This window comes from Ranitomeya variabilis, chromosome 5, assembly GCF_051348905.1.
Source record: "Ranitomeya variabilis isolate aRanVar5 chromosome 5, aRanVar5.hap1, whole genome shotgun sequence".
NCBI lineage: Eukaryota > Metazoa > Chordata > Amphibia > Anura > Dendrobatidae > Ranitomeya > Ranitomeya variabilis.
The window spans coordinates 245,778,962-245,799,667 of NC_135236.1; the positions used below are offsets into that span (position 1 = coordinate 245,778,962).

At 45.7% G+C, this 20,706-nt stretch overlaps 25 non-coding genes across 25 annotated transcripts; all 25 read right to left on the reverse strand.

Annotated features, from left to right (window-relative positions):
* Positions 1-495: 495 nt before the first annotated feature.
* TRNAI-AAU (transfer RNA isoleucine (anticodon AAU)) lies at positions 496-569 on the reverse strand. The gene has a single exon. It is a non-coding gene; the product is annotated as a tRNA-Ile (tRNA).
* A 209-nt stretch (positions 570-778) lies between these two features.
* On the reverse strand, positions 779-850 carry TRNAD-GUC (transfer RNA aspartic acid (anticodon GUC)). The gene has a single exon. It is a non-coding gene; the product is annotated as a tRNA-Asp (tRNA).
* A 994-nt stretch (positions 851-1,844) lies between these two features.
* Positions 1,845-1,916, reverse strand: TRNAD-GUC (transfer RNA aspartic acid (anticodon GUC)). Its single transcript has one exon. It is a non-coding gene; the product is annotated as a tRNA-Asp (tRNA).
* A 711-nt stretch (positions 1,917-2,627) lies between these two features.
* TRNAI-AAU (transfer RNA isoleucine (anticodon AAU)) lies at positions 2,628-2,701 on the reverse strand. Its single transcript has one exon. It is a non-coding gene; the product is annotated as a tRNA-Ile (tRNA).
* Positions 2,702-2,910: 209 nt separating this feature from the next.
* Positions 2,911-2,982, reverse strand: TRNAD-GUC (transfer RNA aspartic acid (anticodon GUC)). Its single transcript has one exon. It is a non-coding gene; the product is annotated as a tRNA-Asp (tRNA).
* Positions 2,983-3,693: 711 nt separating this feature from the next.
* Positions 3,694-3,767, reverse strand: TRNAI-AAU (transfer RNA isoleucine (anticodon AAU)). The gene has a single exon. It is a non-coding gene; the product is annotated as a tRNA-Ile (tRNA).
* Positions 3,768-4,759: 992 nt separating this feature from the next.
* On the reverse strand, positions 4,760-4,833 carry TRNAI-AAU (transfer RNA isoleucine (anticodon AAU)). Its single transcript has one exon. It is a non-coding gene; the product is annotated as a tRNA-Ile (tRNA).
* A 992-nt stretch (positions 4,834-5,825) lies between these two features.
* On the reverse strand, positions 5,826-5,899 carry TRNAI-AAU (transfer RNA isoleucine (anticodon AAU)). Its single transcript has one exon. It is a non-coding gene; the product is annotated as a tRNA-Ile (tRNA).
* A 210-nt stretch (positions 5,900-6,109) lies between these two features.
* TRNAD-GUC (transfer RNA aspartic acid (anticodon GUC)) lies at positions 6,110-6,181 on the reverse strand. Its single transcript has one exon. It is a non-coding gene; the product is annotated as a tRNA-Asp (tRNA).
* Positions 6,182-6,892: 711 nt separating this feature from the next.
* Positions 6,893-6,966, reverse strand: TRNAI-AAU (transfer RNA isoleucine (anticodon AAU)). Its single transcript has one exon. It is a non-coding gene; the product is annotated as a tRNA-Ile (tRNA).
* Positions 6,967-7,175: 209 nt separating this feature from the next.
* Positions 7,176-7,247, reverse strand: TRNAD-GUC (transfer RNA aspartic acid (anticodon GUC)). Its single transcript has one exon. It is a non-coding gene; the product is annotated as a tRNA-Asp (tRNA).
* A 711-nt stretch (positions 7,248-7,958) lies between these two features.
* Positions 7,959-8,032, reverse strand: TRNAI-AAU (transfer RNA isoleucine (anticodon AAU)). The gene has a single exon. It is a non-coding gene; the product is annotated as a tRNA-Ile (tRNA).
* A 209-nt stretch (positions 8,033-8,241) lies between these two features.
* Positions 8,242-8,313, reverse strand: TRNAD-GUC (transfer RNA aspartic acid (anticodon GUC)). The gene has a single exon. It is a non-coding gene; the product is annotated as a tRNA-Asp (tRNA).
* Positions 8,314-9,024: 711 nt separating this feature from the next.
* Positions 9,025-9,098, reverse strand: TRNAI-AAU (transfer RNA isoleucine (anticodon AAU)). Its single transcript has one exon. It is a non-coding gene; the product is annotated as a tRNA-Ile (tRNA).
* A 1,275-nt stretch (positions 9,099-10,373) lies between these two features.
* TRNAD-GUC (transfer RNA aspartic acid (anticodon GUC)) lies at positions 10,374-10,445 on the reverse strand. Its single transcript has one exon. It is a non-coding gene; the product is annotated as a tRNA-Asp (tRNA).
* A 711-nt stretch (positions 10,446-11,156) lies between these two features.
* TRNAI-AAU (transfer RNA isoleucine (anticodon AAU)) lies at positions 11,157-11,230 on the reverse strand. Its single transcript has one exon. It is a non-coding gene; the product is annotated as a tRNA-Ile (tRNA).
* Positions 11,231-11,439: 209 nt separating this feature from the next.
* TRNAD-GUC (transfer RNA aspartic acid (anticodon GUC)) lies at positions 11,440-11,511 on the reverse strand. Its single transcript has one exon. It is a non-coding gene; the product is annotated as a tRNA-Asp (tRNA).
* A 711-nt stretch (positions 11,512-12,222) lies between these two features.
* TRNAI-AAU (transfer RNA isoleucine (anticodon AAU)) lies at positions 12,223-12,296 on the reverse strand. Its single transcript has one exon. It is a non-coding gene; the product is annotated as a tRNA-Ile (tRNA).
* Positions 12,297-13,571: 1,275 nt separating this feature from the next.
* TRNAD-GUC (transfer RNA aspartic acid (anticodon GUC)) lies at positions 13,572-13,643 on the reverse strand. Its single transcript has one exon. It is a non-coding gene; the product is annotated as a tRNA-Asp (tRNA).
* Positions 13,644-15,703: 2,060 nt separating this feature from the next.
* On the reverse strand, positions 15,704-15,775 carry TRNAD-GUC (transfer RNA aspartic acid (anticodon GUC)). The gene has a single exon. It is a non-coding gene; the product is annotated as a tRNA-Asp (tRNA).
* A 1,254-nt stretch (positions 15,776-17,029) lies between these two features.
* Positions 17,030-17,103, reverse strand: TRNAI-AAU (transfer RNA isoleucine (anticodon AAU)). The gene has a single exon. It is a non-coding gene; the product is annotated as a tRNA-Ile (tRNA).
* Positions 17,104-17,312: 209 nt separating this feature from the next.
* Positions 17,313-17,384, reverse strand: TRNAD-GUC (transfer RNA aspartic acid (anticodon GUC)). Its single transcript has one exon. It is a non-coding gene; the product is annotated as a tRNA-Asp (tRNA).
* Positions 17,385-19,162: 1,778 nt separating this feature from the next.
* Positions 19,163-19,236, reverse strand: TRNAI-AAU (transfer RNA isoleucine (anticodon AAU)). Its single transcript has one exon. It is a non-coding gene; the product is annotated as a tRNA-Ile (tRNA).
* A 209-nt stretch (positions 19,237-19,445) lies between these two features.
* TRNAD-GUC (transfer RNA aspartic acid (anticodon GUC)) lies at positions 19,446-19,517 on the reverse strand. The gene has a single exon. It is a non-coding gene; the product is annotated as a tRNA-Asp (tRNA).
* Positions 19,518-20,228: 711 nt separating this feature from the next.
* On the reverse strand, positions 20,229-20,302 carry TRNAI-AAU (transfer RNA isoleucine (anticodon AAU)). The gene has a single exon. It is a non-coding gene; the product is annotated as a tRNA-Ile (tRNA).
* Between the last annotated feature and the right edge of the window lie 404 nt (positions 20,303-20,706).

Here is a 20,706-nt window from a genome sequence, read left to right on the forward strand (position 1 = left end):
ACTCTTGCTCAGCTGACCTATAATGGCCTCATTCAGACAGCTGTATTTTCAGCACAGCATACTGACCCTAGCATGACCTAATATCAAGTCTAATAAGTTAAAGATTGCAGCAGCTACATTGATACATCACCAGAACCGCCGTCAGTGCATGGTTACGGAAACAGAACTTCCATCAGCATATGACTACATCAGCATACGAGTTCAACACAAGACCCATCATCAGTACATGAATACAGCACCAGAGCCACCATCAGCACATAAACACAGCACCAAGTTTAACACAGAGATCAATTGCAATGACTATACTATATGCTTGCTACAGGCTTTAAATAACACCACACCATAGGAACAGCTACTTCTCCAAATCAGTTAGGCATGCAATTCTACACAGAAAACACTATGAACAAAATGCGGAGTAAAAAGAAACAAGCTTCAGCATCTGCATCGACCCACCTGGGATGAAACGAGTGCACGGGACCTCTAAAAAGCTGTACTTGGCCCGTACGGGGATCGAACCCGCGACCTTGGCGTTATTAGCACCACGCTCTAACCAACTGAGCTAACCGGCCATGGGCGTGGCGTTTATCCCCTACGGAAAGAACTGGTAATAGGTATGAGCGCAATCATTCCGTTTTGGGGGGGATGGATTTATCACACATGTAGTGACTTTTGGTGGCAGTAAAGTGACAATCAAACAATAAAATATCGAAAGCTCCTGAATATGAATTTTTTGCCATCTCGATCAGCTTCTCGTAGCAAATTCAAGAATATAAGAGGCCTCCCCGTCGGGGAATCGAACCCCGGTCTCCCGCGTGACAGGCGGGGATACTTACCACTATACTAACGAGGATTGGCTGTGTCGTCACCTCTGACATCACAGTCCGATAAAGTGCACACGTGGTATGTGACTGATCAGATGAACCACTGTTGGCCAGGCTCCTTTTTCGTTTATGCACTTTCAGACAAGGGAGGTGAGACTGTGAAGAAAACTGCCATTTTTGTGAGAGAAAGAGCAGCCGCCCTAATGATGGCAAAGCTGTCTATAGTGTCTGGGAGCTTTTGTCAAACTCTTGCTCAGCTGACCTATAATGGCCTCATTCAGACAGCTGTATTTTCAGCACAGCATACTGACCCTAGCATGACCTAATATCAAGTCTAATAAGTTAAAGATTGCAGCAGCTACATTGATACATCACCAGAACCGCCGTCAGTGCATGGTTACGGAAACAGAACTTCCATCAGCATATGACTACATCAGCATACGAGTTCAACACAAGACCCATCATCAGTACATGAATACAGCACCAGAGCCACCATCAGCACATAAACACAGCACCAAGTTTAACACAGAGATCAATTGCAATGACTATACTATATGCTTGCTACAGGCTTTAAATAACACCACACCATAGGAACAGCTACTTCTCCAAATCAGTTAGGCATGCAATTCTACACAGAAAACACTATGAACAAAATGCGGAGTAAAAAGAAACAAGCTTCAGCATCTGCATCGACCCACCTGGGATGAAACGAGTGCACGGGACCTCTAAAAAGCTGTACTTGGCCCGTACGGGGATCGAACCCGCGACCTTGGCGTTATTAGCACCATGCTCTAACCAACTGAGCTAACCGGCCATGGGCGTGGCGTTTATCCCCTACGGAAAGAACTGGTAACAGGTATGAGCGCAATCATTCCGTTTTGGGGGGGATGGATTTATCACACATGTAGTGACTTTTGGTGGCAGTAAAGTGACAATCAAACAATAAAATATCAAAAGCTCCTGAATATGAATTTTTTGCCATCTCGATCAGCTTCTCGTAGCAAATTCAAGAATATAAGAGGCCTCCCCGTCGGGGAATCGAACCCCGGTCTCCCGCGTGACAGGCGGGGATACTTACCACTATACTAACGAGGATTGGCTGTATCGTCACCTCTGACATCACAGTCCGATAAAGTGCACACGTGGTATGTGACTGATCAGATGAACCACTGTTGGCCAGGCTCCTTTTTCGTTTGGGCACTTTCAGACAAGGGAGGTGAGACTGTGAAGAAAACTGCCATTTTTGGGAGAGAAAGAGCAGCCGCCCTAATGATGGCAAAGCTGTCTATAGTGTCTGGGAGCTTTTGTCAAACTCTTGCTCAGCTGACCTATAATGGCCTCATTCAGACAGCTGTATTTTCAGCACAGCATACTGACCCTAGCATGACCTAATATCAAGTCTAATAAGTTAAAGATTGCAGCAGCTCCATTGATACATCACCAGAACCGCCGTCAGTGCATGGTTACGGAAACAGAACTTCCATCAGCATATGACTACATCAGCATACGAGTTCAACACAAGACCCATCATCAGTACATGAATACAGCACCAGAGCCACCATCAGCACATAAACACAGCACCAAGTTTAACACAGAGATCAATTGCAATGACTATACTATATGCTTGCTACAGGCTTTAAATAACACCACACCATAGGAACAGCTACTTCTGCAAATCAGTTAGGCATGCAATTCTACACAGAAAACACTATGAACAAAATGCGGAGTAAAAAGAAACAAGCTTCAGCATCTGCATCGACCCACCTGGGATGAAACGAGTGCACGGGACCTCTAAAAAGCTGTACTTGGCCCGTACGGGGATCGAACCCGCGACCTTGGCGTTATTAGCACCACGCTCTAACCAACTGAGCTAACCGGCCATGGGCGTGGCGTGTATCCCCTACGGAAAGAACTGGTAATAGGTATGAGCGCAATCATTCCGTTTTGGGGGGGATGGATTTATCACACATGTAGTGACTTTTGGTGGCAGTAAAGTGACAATCAAACAATAAAATATCGAAAGCTCCTGAATATGAATTTTTTGCCATCTCGATCAGCTTCTCGTAGCAAATTCAAGAATATAAGAGGCCTCCCCGTCGGGGAATCGAACCCCGGTCTCCCGCGTGACAGGCGGGGATACTTACCACTATACTAACGAGGATTGGCTGTGTCGTCACCTCTGACATCACAGTCCGATAAAGTGCACACGTGGTATGTGACTGATCAGATGAACCACTGTTGGCCAGGCTCCTTTTTCGTTTATGCACTTTCAGACAAGGGAGGTGAGACTGTGAAGAAAACTGCCATTTTTGGGAGAGAAAGAGCAGCCGCCCTAATGATGGCAAAGCTGTCTATAGTGTCTGGGAGCTTTTGTCAAACTCTTGCTCAGCTGACCTATAATGGCCTCATTCAGACAGCTGTATTTTCAGCACAGCATACTGACCCTAGCATGACCTAATATCAAGTCTAATAAGTTAAAGATTGCAGCAGCTACATTGATACATCACCAGAACCGCCGTCAGTGCATGGTTACGGAAACAGAACTTCCATCAGCATATGACTACATCAGCATACGAGTTCAACACAAGACCCATCATCAGTACATGAATACAGCACCAGAGCCACCATCAGCACATAAACACAGCACCAAGTTTAACACAGAGATCAATTGCAATGACTATACTATATGCTTGCTACAGGCTTTAAATAACACCACACCATAGGAACAGCTACTTCTCCAAATCAGTTAGGCATGCAATTCTACACAGAAAACACTATGAACAAAATGCGGAGTAAAAAGAAACAAGCTTCAGCATCTGCATCGACCCACCTGGGATGAAACGAGTGCACGGGACCTCTAAAAAGCTGTACTTGGCCCGTACGGGGATCGAACCCGCGACCTTGGCGTTATTAGCACCACGCTCTAACCAACTGAGCTAACCGGCCATGGGCGTGGCGTTTATCCCCTACGGAAAGAACTGGTAATAGGTATGAGCGCAATCATTCCGTTTTGGGGGGGATGGATTTATCACACATGTAGTGACTTTTGGTGGCAGTAAAGTGACAATCAAACAATAAAATATCAAAAGCTCCTGAATCTGAATTTTTTGCCATCTCGATCAGCTTCTCGTAGCAAATTCAAGAATATAAGAGGCCTCCCCGTCGGAGAATCGAACCCCGGTCTCCCGCGTGACAGGCGGGGATACTTACCACTATACTAACGAGGATTGGCTGTATCGTCACCTCTGACATCACAGTCCGATAAAGTGCACACGTGGTATGTGACTGATCAGATGAACCACTGTTGGCCAGGCTCCTTTTTCGTTTATGCACTTTCAGACAAGGGAGGTGAGACTGTGAAGAAAACTGCCATTTTTGGGAGAGAAAGAGCAGCCGCCCTAATGATGGCAAAGCTGTCTATAGTGTCTGGGAGCTTTTGTCAAACTCTTGCTCAGCTGACCTATAATGGCCTCATTCAGACAGCTGTATTTTCAGCACAGCATACTGACCCTAGCATGACCTAATATCAAGTCTAATAAGTTAAAGATTGCAGCAGCTACATTGATACATCACCAGAACCGCCGTCAGTGCATGGTTACGGAAACAGAACTTCCATCAGCATATGACTACATCAGCATACGAGTTCAACACAAGACCCATCATCAGTACATGAATACAGCACCAGAGCCACCATCAGCACATAAACACAGCACCAAGTTTAACACAGAGATCAATTGCAATGACTATACTATATGCTTGCTACAGGCTTTAAATAACACCACACCATAGGAACAGCTACTTCTCCAAATCAGTTAGGCATGCAATTCTACACAGAAAACACTATGAACAAAATGCGGAGTAAAAAGAAACAAGCTTCAGCATCTGCATCGACCCACCTGGGATGAAACGAGTGCACGGGACCTCTAAAAAGCTGTACTTGGCCCGTACGGGGATCGAACCCGCGACCTTGGCGTTATTAGCACCACGCTCTAACCAACTGAGCTAACCGGCCATGGGCGTGGCATTTATCCCCTACGGAAAGAACTGGTAATAGGTATGAGCGCAATCATTCCGTTTTGGGGGGGATGGATTTATCACACATGTAGTGACTTTTGGTGGCAGTAAAGTGACAATCAAACAATAAAATATCAAAAGCTCCTGAATATGAATTTTTTGCCATCTCGATCAGCTTCTGGTAGCAAATTCAAGAATATAAGAGGCCTCTCCGTCGGGGAATCGAACCCCGGTCTCCCGCGTGACAGGCGGGGATACTTACCACTATACTAACGAGGATTGGCTGTATCGTCACCTCTGACATCACAGTCCGATAAAGTGCACACGTGGTATGTGACTGTTTAGATGAACCACTGTTGGCCAGGCTCCTTTTTCGTTTGGGCACTTTCAGACAAGGGAGGTGAGACTGTGAAGAAAACTGCCATTTTTGGGAGAGAAAGAGCAGCCGCCCTAATGATGGCAAAGCTGTCTATAGTGTCTGGGAGCTTTTGTCAAACTCTTGCTCAGCTGACCTATAATGGCCTCATTCAGACAGCTGTATTTTCAGCACAGCATACTGACCCTAGCATGACCTAATATCAAGTCTAATAAGTTAAAGATTGCAGCAGCTACATTGATACATCACCAGAACCGCCGTCAGTGCATGGTTACGGAAACAGAACTTCCATCAGCATATGACTACATCAGCATACGAGTTCAACACAAGACCCATCATCAGTACATGAATACAGCACCAGAGCCACCATCAGCACATAAACACAGCACCAAGTTTAACACAGAGATCAATTGCAATGACTATACTATATGCTTGCTACAGGCTTTAAATAACACCACACCATAGGAACAGCTACTTCTGCAAATCAGTTAGGCATGCAATTCTACACAGAAAACACTATGAACAAAATGCGGAGTAAAAAGAAACAAGCTTCAGCATCTGCATCGACCCACCTGGGATGAAACGAGTGCACGGGACCTCTAAAAAGCTGTACTTGGCCCGTACGGGGATCGAACCCGCGACCTTGGCGTTATTAGCACCACGCTCTAACCAACTGAGCTAACCGGCCATGGGCGTGGCGTTTATCCCCTACGGAAAGAACTGGTAATAGGTATGAGCGCAATCATTCCGTTTTGGGGGGGGATGGATTTGTCACACATGTAGTGACTTTTGGTGGCAGTAAAGTGACAATCAAACAATAAAATATCAAAAGCTCCTGAATATGAATTTTTTGCCATCTCGATCAGCTTCTCGTAGCAAATTCAAGAATATAAGAGGCCTCCCCGTCGGGGAATCGAACCCCGGTCTCCCGCGTGACAGGCGGGGATACTTACCACTATACTAACGAGGATTGGCTGTGTCGTCACCTCTGACATCACAGTCCGATAAAGTGCACACGTGGTATGTGACTGATCAGATGAACCACTGTTGGCCAGGCTCCTTTTTCGTTTGGGCACTTTCAGACAAGGGAGGTGAGACTGTGAAGAAAACTGCCATTTTTGGGAGAGAAAGAGCAGCCGCCCTAATGATGGCAAAGCTGTCTATAGTGTCTGGGAGCTTTTGTCAAACTCTTGCTCAGCTGACCTATAATGGCCTCATTCAGACAGCTGTATTTTCAGCACAGCATACTGACCCTAGCATGACCTAATATCAAGTCTAATAAGTTAAAGATTGCAGCAGCTACATTGATACATCACCAGAACCGCCGTCAGTGCATGGTTACGGAAACAGAACTTCCATCAGCATATGACTACATCAGCATACGAGTTCAACACAAGACCCATCATCAGTACATGAATACAGCACCAGAGCCACCATCAGCACATAAACACAGCACCAAGTTTAACACAGAGATCAATTGCAATGACTATACTATATGCTTGCTACAGGCTTTAAATAACACCACACCATAGGAACAGCTACTTCTCCAAATCAGTTAGGCATGCAATTCTACACAGAAAACACTATGAACAAAATGCGGAGTAAAAAGAAACAAGCTTCAGCATCTGCATCGACCCACCTGGGATGAAACGAGTGCACGGGACCTCTAAAAAGCTGTACTTGGCCCGTACGGGGATCGAACCCGCGACCTTGGCGTTATTAGCACCACGCTCTAACCAACTGAGCTAACCGGCCATGGGCGTGGCGTTTATCCCCTACGGAAAGAACTGGTAATAGGTATGAGCGCAATCATTCCGTTTTGGGGGGGATGGATTTATCACACATGTAGTGACTTTTGGTGGCAGTAAAGTGACAATCAAACAATAAAATATCAAAAGCTCCTGAATATGAATTTTTTGCCATCTCGATCAGCTTCTCGTAGCAAATTCAAGAATATAAGAGGCCTCCCCGTCGGGGAATCGAACCCCGGTCTCCCGCGTGACAGGCGGGGATACTTACCACTATACTAACGAGGATTGGCTGTATCGTCACCTCTGACATCACAGTCCGATAAAGTGCACACGTGGTATGTGACTGATCAGATGAACCACTGTTGGCCAGGCTCCTTTTTCGTTTGGGCACTTTCAGACAAGGGAGGTGAGACTGTGAAGAAAACTGCCATTTTTGGGAGAGAAAGAGCAGCCGCCCTAATGATGGCAAAGCTGTCTATAGTGTCTGGGAGCTTTTGTCAAACTCTTGCTCAGCTGACCTATAATGGCCTCATTCAGACAGCTGTATTTTCAGCACAGCATACTGACCCTAGCATGACCTAATATCAAGTCTAATAAGTTAAAGATTGCAGCAGCTACATTGATACATCACCAGAACCGCCGTCAGTGCATGGTTACGGAAACAGAACTTCCATCAGCATATGACTACATCAGCATACGAGTTCAACACAAGACCCATCATCAGTACATGAATACAGCACCAGAGCCACCATCAGCACATAAACACAGCACCAAGTTTAACACAGAGATCAATTGCAATGACTATACTATATGCTTGCTACAGGCTTTAAATAACACCACACCATAGGAACAGCTACTTCTCCAAATCAGTTAGGCATGCAATTCTACACAGAAAACACTATGAACAAAATGCGGAGTAAAAAGAAACAAGCTTCAGCATCTGCATCGACCCACCTGGGATGAAACGAGTGCACGGGACCTCTAAAAAGCTGTACTTGGCCCGTACGGGGATCGAACCCGCGACCTTGGCGTTATTAGCACCACGCTCTAACCAACTGAGCTAACCGGCCATGGGCGTGGCGTTTATCCCCTACGGAAAGAACTGGTAATAGGTATGAGCGCAATCATTCCGTTTTGGGGGGGATGGATTTATCACACATGTAGTGACTTTTGGTGGCAGTAAAGTGACAATCAAACAATAAAATATCAAAAGCTCCTGAATATGAATTTTTTGCCATCTCGATCAGCTTCTCGTAGCAAATTCAAGAATATAAGAGGCCTCCCCGTCGGGGAATCGAACCCCGGTCTCCCGCGTGACAGGCGGGGATACTTACCACTATACTAACGAGGATTGGCTGTATCGTCACCTCTGACATCACAGTCCGATAAAGTGCACACGTGGTATGTGACTGATCAGATGAACCACTGTTGGCCAGGCTCCTTTTTCGTTTGGGCACTTTCAGACAAGGGAGGTGAGACTGTGAAGAAAACTGCCATTTTTGGGAGAGAAAGAGCAGCCGCCCTAATGATGGCAAAGCTGTCTATAGTGTCTGGGAGCTTTTGTCAAACTCTTGCTCAGCTGACCTATAATGGCCTCATTCAGACAGCTGTATTTTCAGCACAGCATACTGACCCTAGCATGACCTAATATCAAGTCTAATAAGTTAAAGATTGCAGCAGCTACATTGATACATCACCAGAACCGCCGTCAGTGCATGGTTACGGAAACAGAACTTCCATCAGCATATGACTACATCAGCATACGAGTTCAACACAAGACCCATCATCAGTACATGAATACAGCACCAGAGCCACCATCAGCACATAAACACAGCACCAAGTTTAACACAGAGATCAATTGCAATGACTATACTATATGCTTGCTACAGGCTTTAAATAACACCACACCATAGGAACAGCTACTTCTCCAAATCAGTTAGGCATGCAATTCTACACAGAAAACACTATGAACAAAATGCGGAGTAAAAAGAAACAAGCTTCAGCATCTGCATCGACCCACCTGGGATGAAACGAGTGCACGGGACCTCTAAAAAGCTGTACTTGGCCCGTACGGGGATCGAACCCGCGACCTTGGCGTTATTAGCACCACGCTCTAACCAACTGAGCTAACCGGCCATGGGCGTGGCGTTTATCCCCTACGGAAAGAACTGGTAATAGGTATGAGCGCAATCATTCCGTTTTGGGGGGGATGGATTTATCACACATGTAGTGACTTTTGGTGGCAGTAAAGTGACAATCAAACAATAAAATATCAAAAGCTCCTGAATATGAATTTTTTGCCATCTCGATCAGCTTCTCGTAGCAAATTCAAGAATATAAGAGGCCTCCCCGTCGGGGAATCGAACCCCGGTCTCCCGCATGACAGGCAGGGATATTTACCACTATACTAACGAGGATTGGCTGTGTCATCACCTCTGACATCACAGTCCGATAAAGTGCACACGTGGTATGTGACTGATCAGATGAACCACTGTTGGCCAGGCTCCTTTTTCGTTTGGGCACTTTCAGACAAGGGAGGTGAGACTGTGAAGAAAACTGACATTTTTGGGAGAGAAAGAGCAGCCGCCCTAATGATGGCAAAGCTGTCTATAGTGTCTGGGAGCTTTTGTCAAACTCTTGCTCAGCTGACCTATAATGGCCTCATTCAGACAGCTGTATTTTCAGCACAGCATACTGACCCTAGCATGACCTAATATCAAGTCTAATAAGTTAAAGATTGCAGCAGCTACATTGATACATCACCAGAACCGCCGTCAGTGCATGGTTACGGAAACAGAACTTCCATCAGCATATGACTACATCAGCATACGAGTTCAACACAAGACCCATCATCAGTACATGAATACAGCACCAGAGCCACCATCAGCACATAAACACAGCACCAAGTTTAACACAGAGATCAATTGCAATGACTATACTATATGCTTGCTACAGGCTTTAAATAACACCACACCATAGGAACAGCTACTTCTCCAAATCAGTTAGGCATGCAATTCTACACAGAAAACACTATGAACAAAATGCGGAGTAAAAAGAAACAAGCTTCAGCATCTGCATCGACCCACCTGGGATGAAACGAGTGCACGGGACCTCTAAAAAGCTGTACTTGGCCCGTACGGGGATCGAACCCGCGACCTTGGCGTTATTAGCACCACGCTCTAACCAACTGAGTTAACCGGCCATGGGCATGGCGTTTATCCCCTACGGAAAGAACTGGTAATAGGTATGAGCGCAATCATTCCGTTTTGGGGGGGATGGATTTATCACACATGTAGTGACTTTTGATGGCAGTAAAGTGACAATCAAACAATAAAATATCAAAAGCTCCTGAATATGAATTTTTTGCCATCTCGATCAGCTTCTCGTAGCAAATTCAAGAATATAAGAGGCCTCCCCGTCGGGGAATCGAACCCCGGTCTCCCGCGTGACAGGCGGGGATACTTACCACTATACTAACGAGGATTGGCTGTGTCGTCACCTCTGACATCACAGTCCGATAAAGTGCACACGTGGTATGTGACTGATCAGATGAACCACTGTTGGCCAGGCTCCTTTTTCGTTTGGGCACTTTCAGACAAGGGAGGTGAGACTGTGAAGAAAACTGCCATTTTTGGGAGAGAAAGAGCAGCCGCCCTAATAATGGCAAAGCTGTCTATAGTGTCTGGGAGCTTTTGTCAAACTCTTGCTCAGCTGACCTATAATGGCCTCATTCAGACAGCTGTATTTTCAGCACAGCATACTGACCCTAGCATGACCTAATATCAAGTCTAATAAGTTAAAGATTGCAGCAGCTACATTGATACATCACCAGAACCGCCGTCAGTGCATGGTTACGGAAACAGAACTTCCATCAGCATATGACTACATCAGCATACGAGTTCAACACAAGACCCATCATCAGTACATGAATACAGCACCAGAGCCACCATCAGCACATAAACACAGCACCAAGTTTAACACAGAGATCAATTGCAATGACTATACTATATGCTTGCTACAGGCTTTAAATAACACCACACCATAGGAACAGCTACTTCTCCAAATCAGTTAGGCATGCAATTCTACACAGAAAACACTATGAACAAAATGCGGAGTAAAAAGAAACAAGCTTCAGCATCTGCATCGACCCACCTGGGATGAAACGAGTGCACGGGACCTCTAAAAAGCTGTACTTGGCCCGTACGGGGATCGAACCCGCGACCTTGGCGTTATTAGCACCACGCTCTAACCAACTGAGCTAACCGGCCATGGGCGTGGCGTTTATCCCCTACGGAAAGAACTGGTAATAGGTATGAGCGCAATCATTCCGTTTTGGGGGGGATGGATTTATCACACATGTAGTGACTTTTGGTGGCAGTAAAGTGACAATCAAACAATAAAATATCAAAAGCTCCTGAATATGAATTTTTTGCCATCTCGATCAGCTTCTCGTAGCAAATTCAAGAATATAAGAGGCCTCCCCGTCGGGGAATCGAACCCCGGTCTCCCGCGTGACAGGCGGGGATACTTACCACTATACTAACGAGGATTGGCTGTATCGTCACCTCTGACATCACAGTCCGATAAAGTGCACACGTGGTATGTGACTGATCAGATGAACCACTGTTGGCCAGGCTCCTTTTTCGTTTGGGCACTTTCAGACAAGGGAGGTGAGACTGTGAAGAAAACTGCCATTTTTGGGAGAGAAAGAGCAGCCGCCCTAATGATGGCAAAGCTGTCTATAGTGTCTGGGAGCTTTTGTCAAACTCTTGCTCAGCTGACCTATAATGGCCTCATTCAGACAGCTGTATTTTCAGCACAGCATACTGACCCTAGCATGACCTAATATCAAGTCTAATAAGTTAAAGATTGCAGCAGCTACATTGATACATCACCAGAACCGCCGTCAGTGCATGGTTACGGAAACAGAACTTCCATCAGCATATGACTACATCAGCATACGAGTTCAACACAAGACCCATCATCAGTACATGAATACAGCACCAGAGCCACCATCAGCACATAAACACAGCACCAAGTTTAACACAGAGATCAATTGCAATGACTATACTATATGCTTGCTACAGGCTTTAAATAACACCACACCATAGGAACAGCTACTTCTCCAAATCAGTTAGGCATGCAATTCTACACAGAAAACACTATGAACAAAATGCGGAGTAAAAAGAAACAAGCTTCAGCATCTGCATCGACCCACCTGGGATGAAACGAGTGCACGGGACCTCTAAAAAGCTGTACTTGGCCCGTACGGGGATCGAACCCGCGACCTTGGCGTTATTAGCACCACGCTCTAACCAACTGAGCTAACCGGCCATGGGCGTGGCGTTTATCCCCTACGGAAAGAACTGGTAATAGGTATGAGCGCAATCATTCCGTTTTGGGGGGGATGGATTTATCACACATGTAGTGACTTTTGGTGGCAGTAAAGTGACAATCAAACAATAAAATATCAAAAGCTCCTGAATATGAATTTTTTGCCATCTCGATCAGCTTCTCGTAGCAAATTCAAGAATATAAGAGGCCTCCCCGTCGGGGAATCGAACCCCGGTCTCCCGCATGACAGGCAGGGATATTTACCACTATACTAACGAGGATTGGCTGTGTCATCACCTCTGACATCACAGTCCGATAAAGTGCACACGTGGTATGTGACTGATCAGATGAACCACTGTTGGCCAGGCTCCTTTTTCGTTTGGGCACTTTCAGACAAGGGAGGTGAGACTGTGAAGAAAACTGACATTTTTGGGAGAGAAAGAGCAGCCGCCCTAATGATGGCAAAGCTGTCTATAGTGTCTGGGAGCTTTTGTCAAACTCTTGCTCAGCTGACCTATAATGGCCTCATTCAGACAGCTGTATTTTCAGCACAGCATACTGACCCTAGCATGACCTAATATCAAGTCTAATAAGTTAAAGATTGCAGCAGCTACATTGATACATCACCAGAACCGCCGTCAGTGCATGGTTACGGAAACAGAACTTCCATCAGCATATGACTACATCAGCATACGAGTTCAACACAAGACCCATCATCAGTACATGAATACAGCACCAGAGCCACCATCAGCACATAAACACAGCACCAAGTTTAACACAGAGATCAATTGCAATGACTATACTATATGCTTGCTACAGGCTTTAAATAACACCACACCATAGGAACAGCTACTTCTCCAAATCAGTTAGGCATGCAATTCTACACAGAAAACACTATGAACAAAATGCGGAGTAAAAAGAAACAAGCTTCAGCATCTGCATCGACCCACCTGGGATGAAACGAGTGCACGGGACCTCTAAAAAGCTGTACTTGGCCCGTACGGGGATCGAACCCGCGACCTTGGCGTTATTAGCACCACGCTCTAACCAACTGAGTTAACCGGCCATGGGCATGGCGTTTATCCCCTACGGAAAGAACTGGTAATAGGTATGAGCGCAATCATTCCGTTTTGGGGGGGATGGATTTATCACACATGTAGTGACTTTTGATGGCAGTAAAGTGACAATCAAACAATAAAATATCAAAAGCTCCTGAATATGAATTTTTTGCCATCTCGATCAGCTTCTCGTAGCAAATTCAAGAATATAAGAGGCCTCCCCGTCGGGGAATCGAACCCCGGTCTCCCGCGTGACAGGCGGGGATACTTACCACTATACTAACGAGGATTGGCTGTGTCGTCACCTCTGACATCACAGTCCGATAAAGTGCACACGTGGTATGTGACTGATCAGATGAACCACTGTTGGCCAGGCTCCTTTTTCGTTTGGGCACTTTCAGACAAGGGAGGTGAGACTGTGAAGAAAACTGCCATTTTTGGGAGAGAAAGAGCAGCCGCCCTAATGATGGCAAAGCTGTCTATAGTGTCTGGGAGCTTTTGTCAAACTCTTGCTCAGCTGACCTATAATGGCCTCATTCAGACAGCTGTATTTTCAGCACAGCATACTGACCCTAGCATGACCTAATATCAAGTCTAATAAGTTAAAGATTGCAGCAGCTACATTGATACATCACCAGAACCGCCGTCAGTGCATGGTTACGGAAACAGAACTTCCATCAGCATATGACTACATCAGCATACGAGTTCAACACAAGACCCATCATCAGTACATGAATACAGCACCAGAGCCACCATCAGCACATAAACACAGCACCAAGTTTAACACAGAGATCAATTGCAATGACTATACTATATGCTTGCTACAGGCTTTAAATAACACCACACCATAGGAACAGCTACTTCTCCAAATCAGTTAGGCATGCAATTCTACACAGAAAACACTATGAACAAAATGCGGAGTAAAAAGAAACAAGCTTCAGCATCTGCATCGACCCACCTGGGATGAAACGAGTGCACGGGACCTCTAAAAAGCTGTACTTGGCCCGTACGGGGATCGAACCCACGACCTTGGCGTTATTAGCACCACGCTCTAACCAACTGAGCTAACCGGCCATGGGCGTGGCTTTTATCCCCTACGGAAAGAACTGGTAATAGGTATGAGCGCAATCATTCCGTTTTGGGGGGGATGGATTTATCACACATGTAGTGACTTTTGGTGGCAGTAAAGTGACAATCAAACAATAAAATATCAAAAGCTCCTGAATATGAATTTTTTGCCATCTCGATCAGCTTCTCGTAGCAAATTCAAGAATATAAGAGGCCTCCCCGTCGGGGAATCGAACCCCGGTCTCCCGCATGACAGGCAGGGATATTTACCACTATACTAACGAGGATTGGCTGTGTCATCACCTCTGACATCACAGTCCGATAAAGTGCACACGTGGTATGTGACTGATCAGATGAACCACTGTTGGCCAGGCTCCTTTTTCGTTTGGGCACTTTCAGACAAGGGAGGTGAGACTGTGAAGAAAACTGCCATTTTTGGGAGAGAAAGAGCAGCCGCCCTAATGATGGCAAAGCTGTCTATAGTGTCTGGGAGCTTTTGTCAAACTCTTGCTCAGCTGACCTATAATGGCCTCATTCAGACAGCTGTATTTTCAGCACAGCATACTGACCCTAGCATGACCTAATATCAAGTCTAATAAGTTAAAGATTGCAGCAGCTACATTGATACATCACCAGAACCGCCGTCAGTGCATGGTTACGGAAACAGAACTTCCATCAGCATATGACTACATCAGCATACGAGTTCAACACAAGACCCATCATCAGTACATGAATACAGCACCAGAGCCACCATCAGCACATAAACACAGCACCAAGTTTAACACAGAGATCAATTGCAATGACTATACTATATGCTTGCTACAGGCTTTAAATAACACCACACCATAGGAACAGCTACTTCTCCAAATCAGTTAGGCATGCAATTCTACACAGAAAACACTATGAACAAAATGCGGAGTAAAAAGAAACAAGCTTCAGCATCTGCATCGACCCACCTGGGATGAAACGAGTGCACGGGACCTCTAAAAAGCTGTACTTAGCCCGTACGGGGATCGAACCCGCGACCTTGGCGTTATTAGCACCACGCTCTAACCAACTGAGCTAACCGGCCATGGGCGTGGTGTTTATCCCCTACGGAAAGAACTGGTAATAGGTATGAGCGCAATCATTCCGTTTTGGGGGGGATGGATTTATCACACATGTAGTGACTTTTGGTGGCAGTAAAGTGACAATCAAACAATAAAATATCAAAAGCTCCTGAATATGAATTTTTTGCCATCTCGATCAGCTTCTCGTAGCAAATTCAAGAATATAAGAGGCCTCCCCGTCGGGGAATCGAACCCCGGTCTCCCGCGTGACAGGCGGGGATACTTACCACTATACTAACGAGGATTGGCTGTGTCGTCACCTCTGACATCACAGTCCGATAAAGTGCACACGTGGTATGTGACTGATCAGATGAACCACTGTTGGCCAGGCTCCTTTTTCGTTTGGGCACTTTCAGACAAGGGAGGTGAGACTGTGAAGAAAACTGCCATTTTTGGGAGAGAAAGAGCAGCCGCCCTAATGATGGCAAAGCTGTCTATAGTGTCTGGGAGCTTTTGTCAAACTCTTGCTCAGCTGACCTATAATGGCCTCATTCAGACAGCTGTATTTTCAGCACAGCATACTGACCCTAGCATGACCTAATATCAAGTCTAATAAGTTAAAGATTGCAGCAGCTACATTGATACATCACCAGAACCGCCGTCAGTGCATGGTTACGGAAACAGAACTTCCATCAGCATATGACTACATCAGCATACGAGTTCAACACAAGACCCATCATCAGTACATGAATACAGCACCAGAGCCACCATCAGCACATAAACACAGCACCAAGTTTAACACAGAGAGCAATTGCAATGACTATACTATATGCTTGCTACAGGCTTTAAATAACACCACACCATAGGAACAGCTACTTCTCCAAATCAGTTAGGCATGCAATTCTACACAGAAAACACTATGAACAAAATGCGGAGTAAAAAGAAACAAGCTTCAGCATCTGCATCGACCCACCTGGGATGAAACGAGTGCACGGGACCTCTAAAAAGCTGTACTTGGCCCGTACGGGGATCGAACCCGCGACCTTGGCGTTATTAGCACCACGCTCTTGCTCAGCTGACCTATAATGGCCTCATTCAGACAGCTGTATTTTCAGCACAGCATACTGACCCTAGCATGACCTAATATCAAGTCTAATAAGTTAAAGATTGCAGCAGCTACATTGATACATCACCAGAACCGCCGTCAGTGCATGGTTACGGAAACAGAACTTCCATCAGCATATGACTACATCAGCATACGAGTTCAACACAAGACCCATCATCAGTACATGAATACAGCACCAGAGCCACCATCAGCACATAAACACAGCACCAAGTTTAACACAGAGATCAATTGCAATGACTATACTATATGCTTGCTACAGGCTTTAAATAACACCACACCATAGGAACAGCTACTTCTCCAAATCAGTTAGGCATGCAATTCTACACAGAAAACACTATGAACAAAATGCAGAGTAAAAAGAAACAAGCTTCAGCATCTGCATCGACCCACCTGGGATGAAACGAGTGCACGGGACCTCTAAAAAGCTGTACTTGGCCCGTACGGGGATCGAACCCGCGACCTTGGCGTTATTAGCACCACGCTCTAACCAACTGAGCTAACCGGCCATGGGCGTGGCGTTTATCCCCTACGGAAAGAACTGGTAATAGGTATGAGCGCAATCATTCCGTTTTGGGGGGGATGGATTTATCACACATGTAGTGACTTTTGGTGGCAGTAAAGTGACAATCAAACAATAAAATATCAAAAGCTCCTGAATATGAATTTTTTGCCATCTCGATCAGCTTCTCGTAGCAAATTCAAGAATATAAGAGGCCTCCCCGTCGGGGAATCGAACCCCGGTCTCCCGCGTGACAGGCGGGGATACTTACCACTATACTAACGAGGATTGGCTGTGTCGTCACCTCTGACATCACAGTCCGATAAAGTGCACACGTGGTATGTGACTGATCAGATGAACCACTGTTGGCCAGGCTCCTTTTTCGTTTGGGCACTTTCAGACAAGGGAGGTGAGACTGTGAAGAAAACTGCCATTTTTGGGAGAGAAAGAGCAGCCGCCCTAATGATGGCAAAGCTGTCTATAGTGTCTGGGAGCTTTTGTCAAACTCTTGCTCAGCTGACCTATAATGGCCTCATTCAGACAGCTGTATTTTCAGCACAGCATACTGACCCTAGCATGACCTTATATCAAGTCTAATAAGTTAAAGATTGCAGCAGCTACATTGATACATCACCAGAACCGCCGTCAGTGCATGGTTACGGAAACAGAACTTCCATCAGCATATGACTACATCAGCATACGAGTTCAACACAAGACCCATCATCAGTACATGAATACAGCACCAGAGCCACCATCAGCACATAAACACAGCACCAAGTTTAACACAGAGATCAATTGCAATGACTATACTATATGCTTGCTACAGGCTTTAAATAACACCACACCATAGGAACAGCTACTTCTCCAAATCAGTTAGGCATGCAATTCTACACAGAAAACACTATGAACAAAATGCGGAGTAAAAAGAAACAAGCTTCAGCATCTGCATCGACCCACCTGGGATGAAACGAGTGCACGGGACCTCTAAAAAGCTGTACTTGGCCCGTACGGGGATCGAACCCGCGACCTTGGCATTATTAGCACCACGCTCTAACCAACTGAGCTAACCGGCCATGGGCGTGGCGTTTATCCCCTACGGAAAGAACTGGTAATAGGTATGAGCGCAATCATTCCGTTTTGGGGGGGATGGATTTATCACACATGTAGTGACTTTTGGTGGCAGTAAAGTGACAATCAAACAATAAAATATCAAACGCTCCTGAATATGAATTTTTTGCCATCTCGATCAGCTTCTGGTAGCAAATTCAAGAATATGAGAGGCCTCCCCGTCGGGGAATCGAACCCCGGTCTCCCGCATGACAGGCAGGGATATTTACCACTATACTAACGAGGATTGGCTGTGTCGTCACCTCTGACATCACAGTCCGATAAAGTGCACACGTGGTATGTGACTGATCAGATGAACCACTGTTGGCCAGGCTCCTTTTTCGTTTGGGCACTTTCAGACAAGGGAGGTGAGACTGTGAAGAAAACTGCCATTTTTGGGAGAGAAAGAGCAGCCGCCCTAATGATTGCAAAGCTGTCTATAGTGTATTGGGAGCTTTTGTCAAACTCTTGCTCAGCTGACCTATAATGGCCTCATTCAGACAGCTGTATTTTCAGCACAGCATACTGACCCTAGCATGACCTAATATCAAGTCTAATAAGTTAAAGATTGCAGCAGCTACATTGATACATCACCAGAACCGCCGTCAGTGCATGGTTACGGAAACAGAACTTCCATCAGCATATGACTACATCAGCATACGAGTTCAACACAAGACCCATCATCAGTACATGAATACAGCACCAGAGCCACCATCAGCACATAAACACAGCACCAAGTTTAACACAGAGATCAATTGCAATGACTATACTATATGCTTGCTACAGGCTTTAAATAACACCACACCATAGGAACAGCTACTTCTCCAAATCAGTTAGGCATGCAATTCTACACAGAAAACACTATGAACAAAATGCGGAGTAAAAAGAAACAAGCTTCAGCATCTGCATCGACCCACCTGGGATGAAACGAGTGCACGGGACCTCTAAAAAGCTGTACTTGGCCCGTACGGGGATCGAACCCGCGACCTTGGCGTTATTAGCACCACGCTCTAACCAACTGAGCTAACCGGCCATGGGCGTGGCGTTTATCCCCTACGGAAAGAACTGGTAATAGGTATGAGCGCAATCATTCCGTTTTGGGGGGGATGGATTTATCACACATGTAGTGACTTTTGGTGGCAGTAAAGTGACAATCAAACAATAAAATATCAAAAGCTCCTGAATATGAATTTTTTGCCATCTCGATCAGCTTCTCGTAGCAAATTCAAGAATATAAGAGGCCTCCCCGTCGGGGAATCGAACCCCGGTCTCCCGCGTGACAGGCGGGGATACTTACCACTATACTAACGAGGATTGGCTGTGTTGTCACCTCTGACATCACAGTCCGATAAAGTGCACACGTGGTATGTGACTGATCAGATGAACCACTGTTGGCCAGGCTCCTTTTTCGTTTGGGCACTTTCAGACAAGGGAGGTGAGACTGTGAAGAAAACTGCCATTTTTGGGAGAGAAAGAGCAGCCGCCCTAATGATGGCAAAGCTGTCTATAGTGTCTGGGAGCTTTTGTCAAACTCTTGCTCAGCTGACCTATAATGGCCTCATTCAGACAGCTGTATTTTCAGCACAGCATACTGACCCTAGCATGACCTAATATCAAGTCTAATAAGTTAAAGATTGCAGCAGCTACATTGATACATCACCAGAACCGCCGTCAGTGCATGGTTACGGAAACAGAACTTCCATCAGCATATGACTACATCAGCATACGAGTTCAACACAAGACCCATCATCAGTACATGAATACAGCACCAGAGCCACCATCAGCACATAAACACAGCACCAAGTTTAACACAGAGATCAATTGCAATGACTATACTATATGCTTGCTACAGGCTTTAAATAACACCACACCATAGGAACAGCTACTTCTCCAAATCAGTTAGGCATGCAATTCTACACAGAAAACACTATGAACAAAATGCGGAGTAAAAAGAAACAAGCTTCAGCATCTGCATCGACCCACCTGGGATGAAACGAGTGCACGGGACCTCTAAAAAGCTGTACTTGGCCCGTACGGGGATCGAACCCGCGACCTTGGCGTTATTAGCACCACGCTCTAACCAACTGAGCTAACCGGCCATGGGCGTGGCGTTTATCCCCTACGGAAAGAACTGGTAATAGGTATGAGCGCAATCATTCCGTTTTGGGGGGGATGGATTTATCACACATGTAGTGACTTTTGGTGGCAGTAAAGTGACAATCAAACAATAAAATATCAAAAGCTCCTGAATATGAATTTTTTGCCATCTCGATCAGCTTCTCGTAGCAAATTCAAGAATATAAGAGGCCTCCCCGTCGGGGAATCGAACCCCGGTCTCCCGCATGACAGGCAGGGATATTTACCACTATACTAACGAGGATTGGCTGTGTCATCACCTCTGACATCACAGTCCGATAAAGTGCACACGTGGTATGTGACTGATCAGATGAACCACTGTTGGCCAGGCTCCTTTTTCGTTTGGGCACTTTCAGACAAGGGAGGT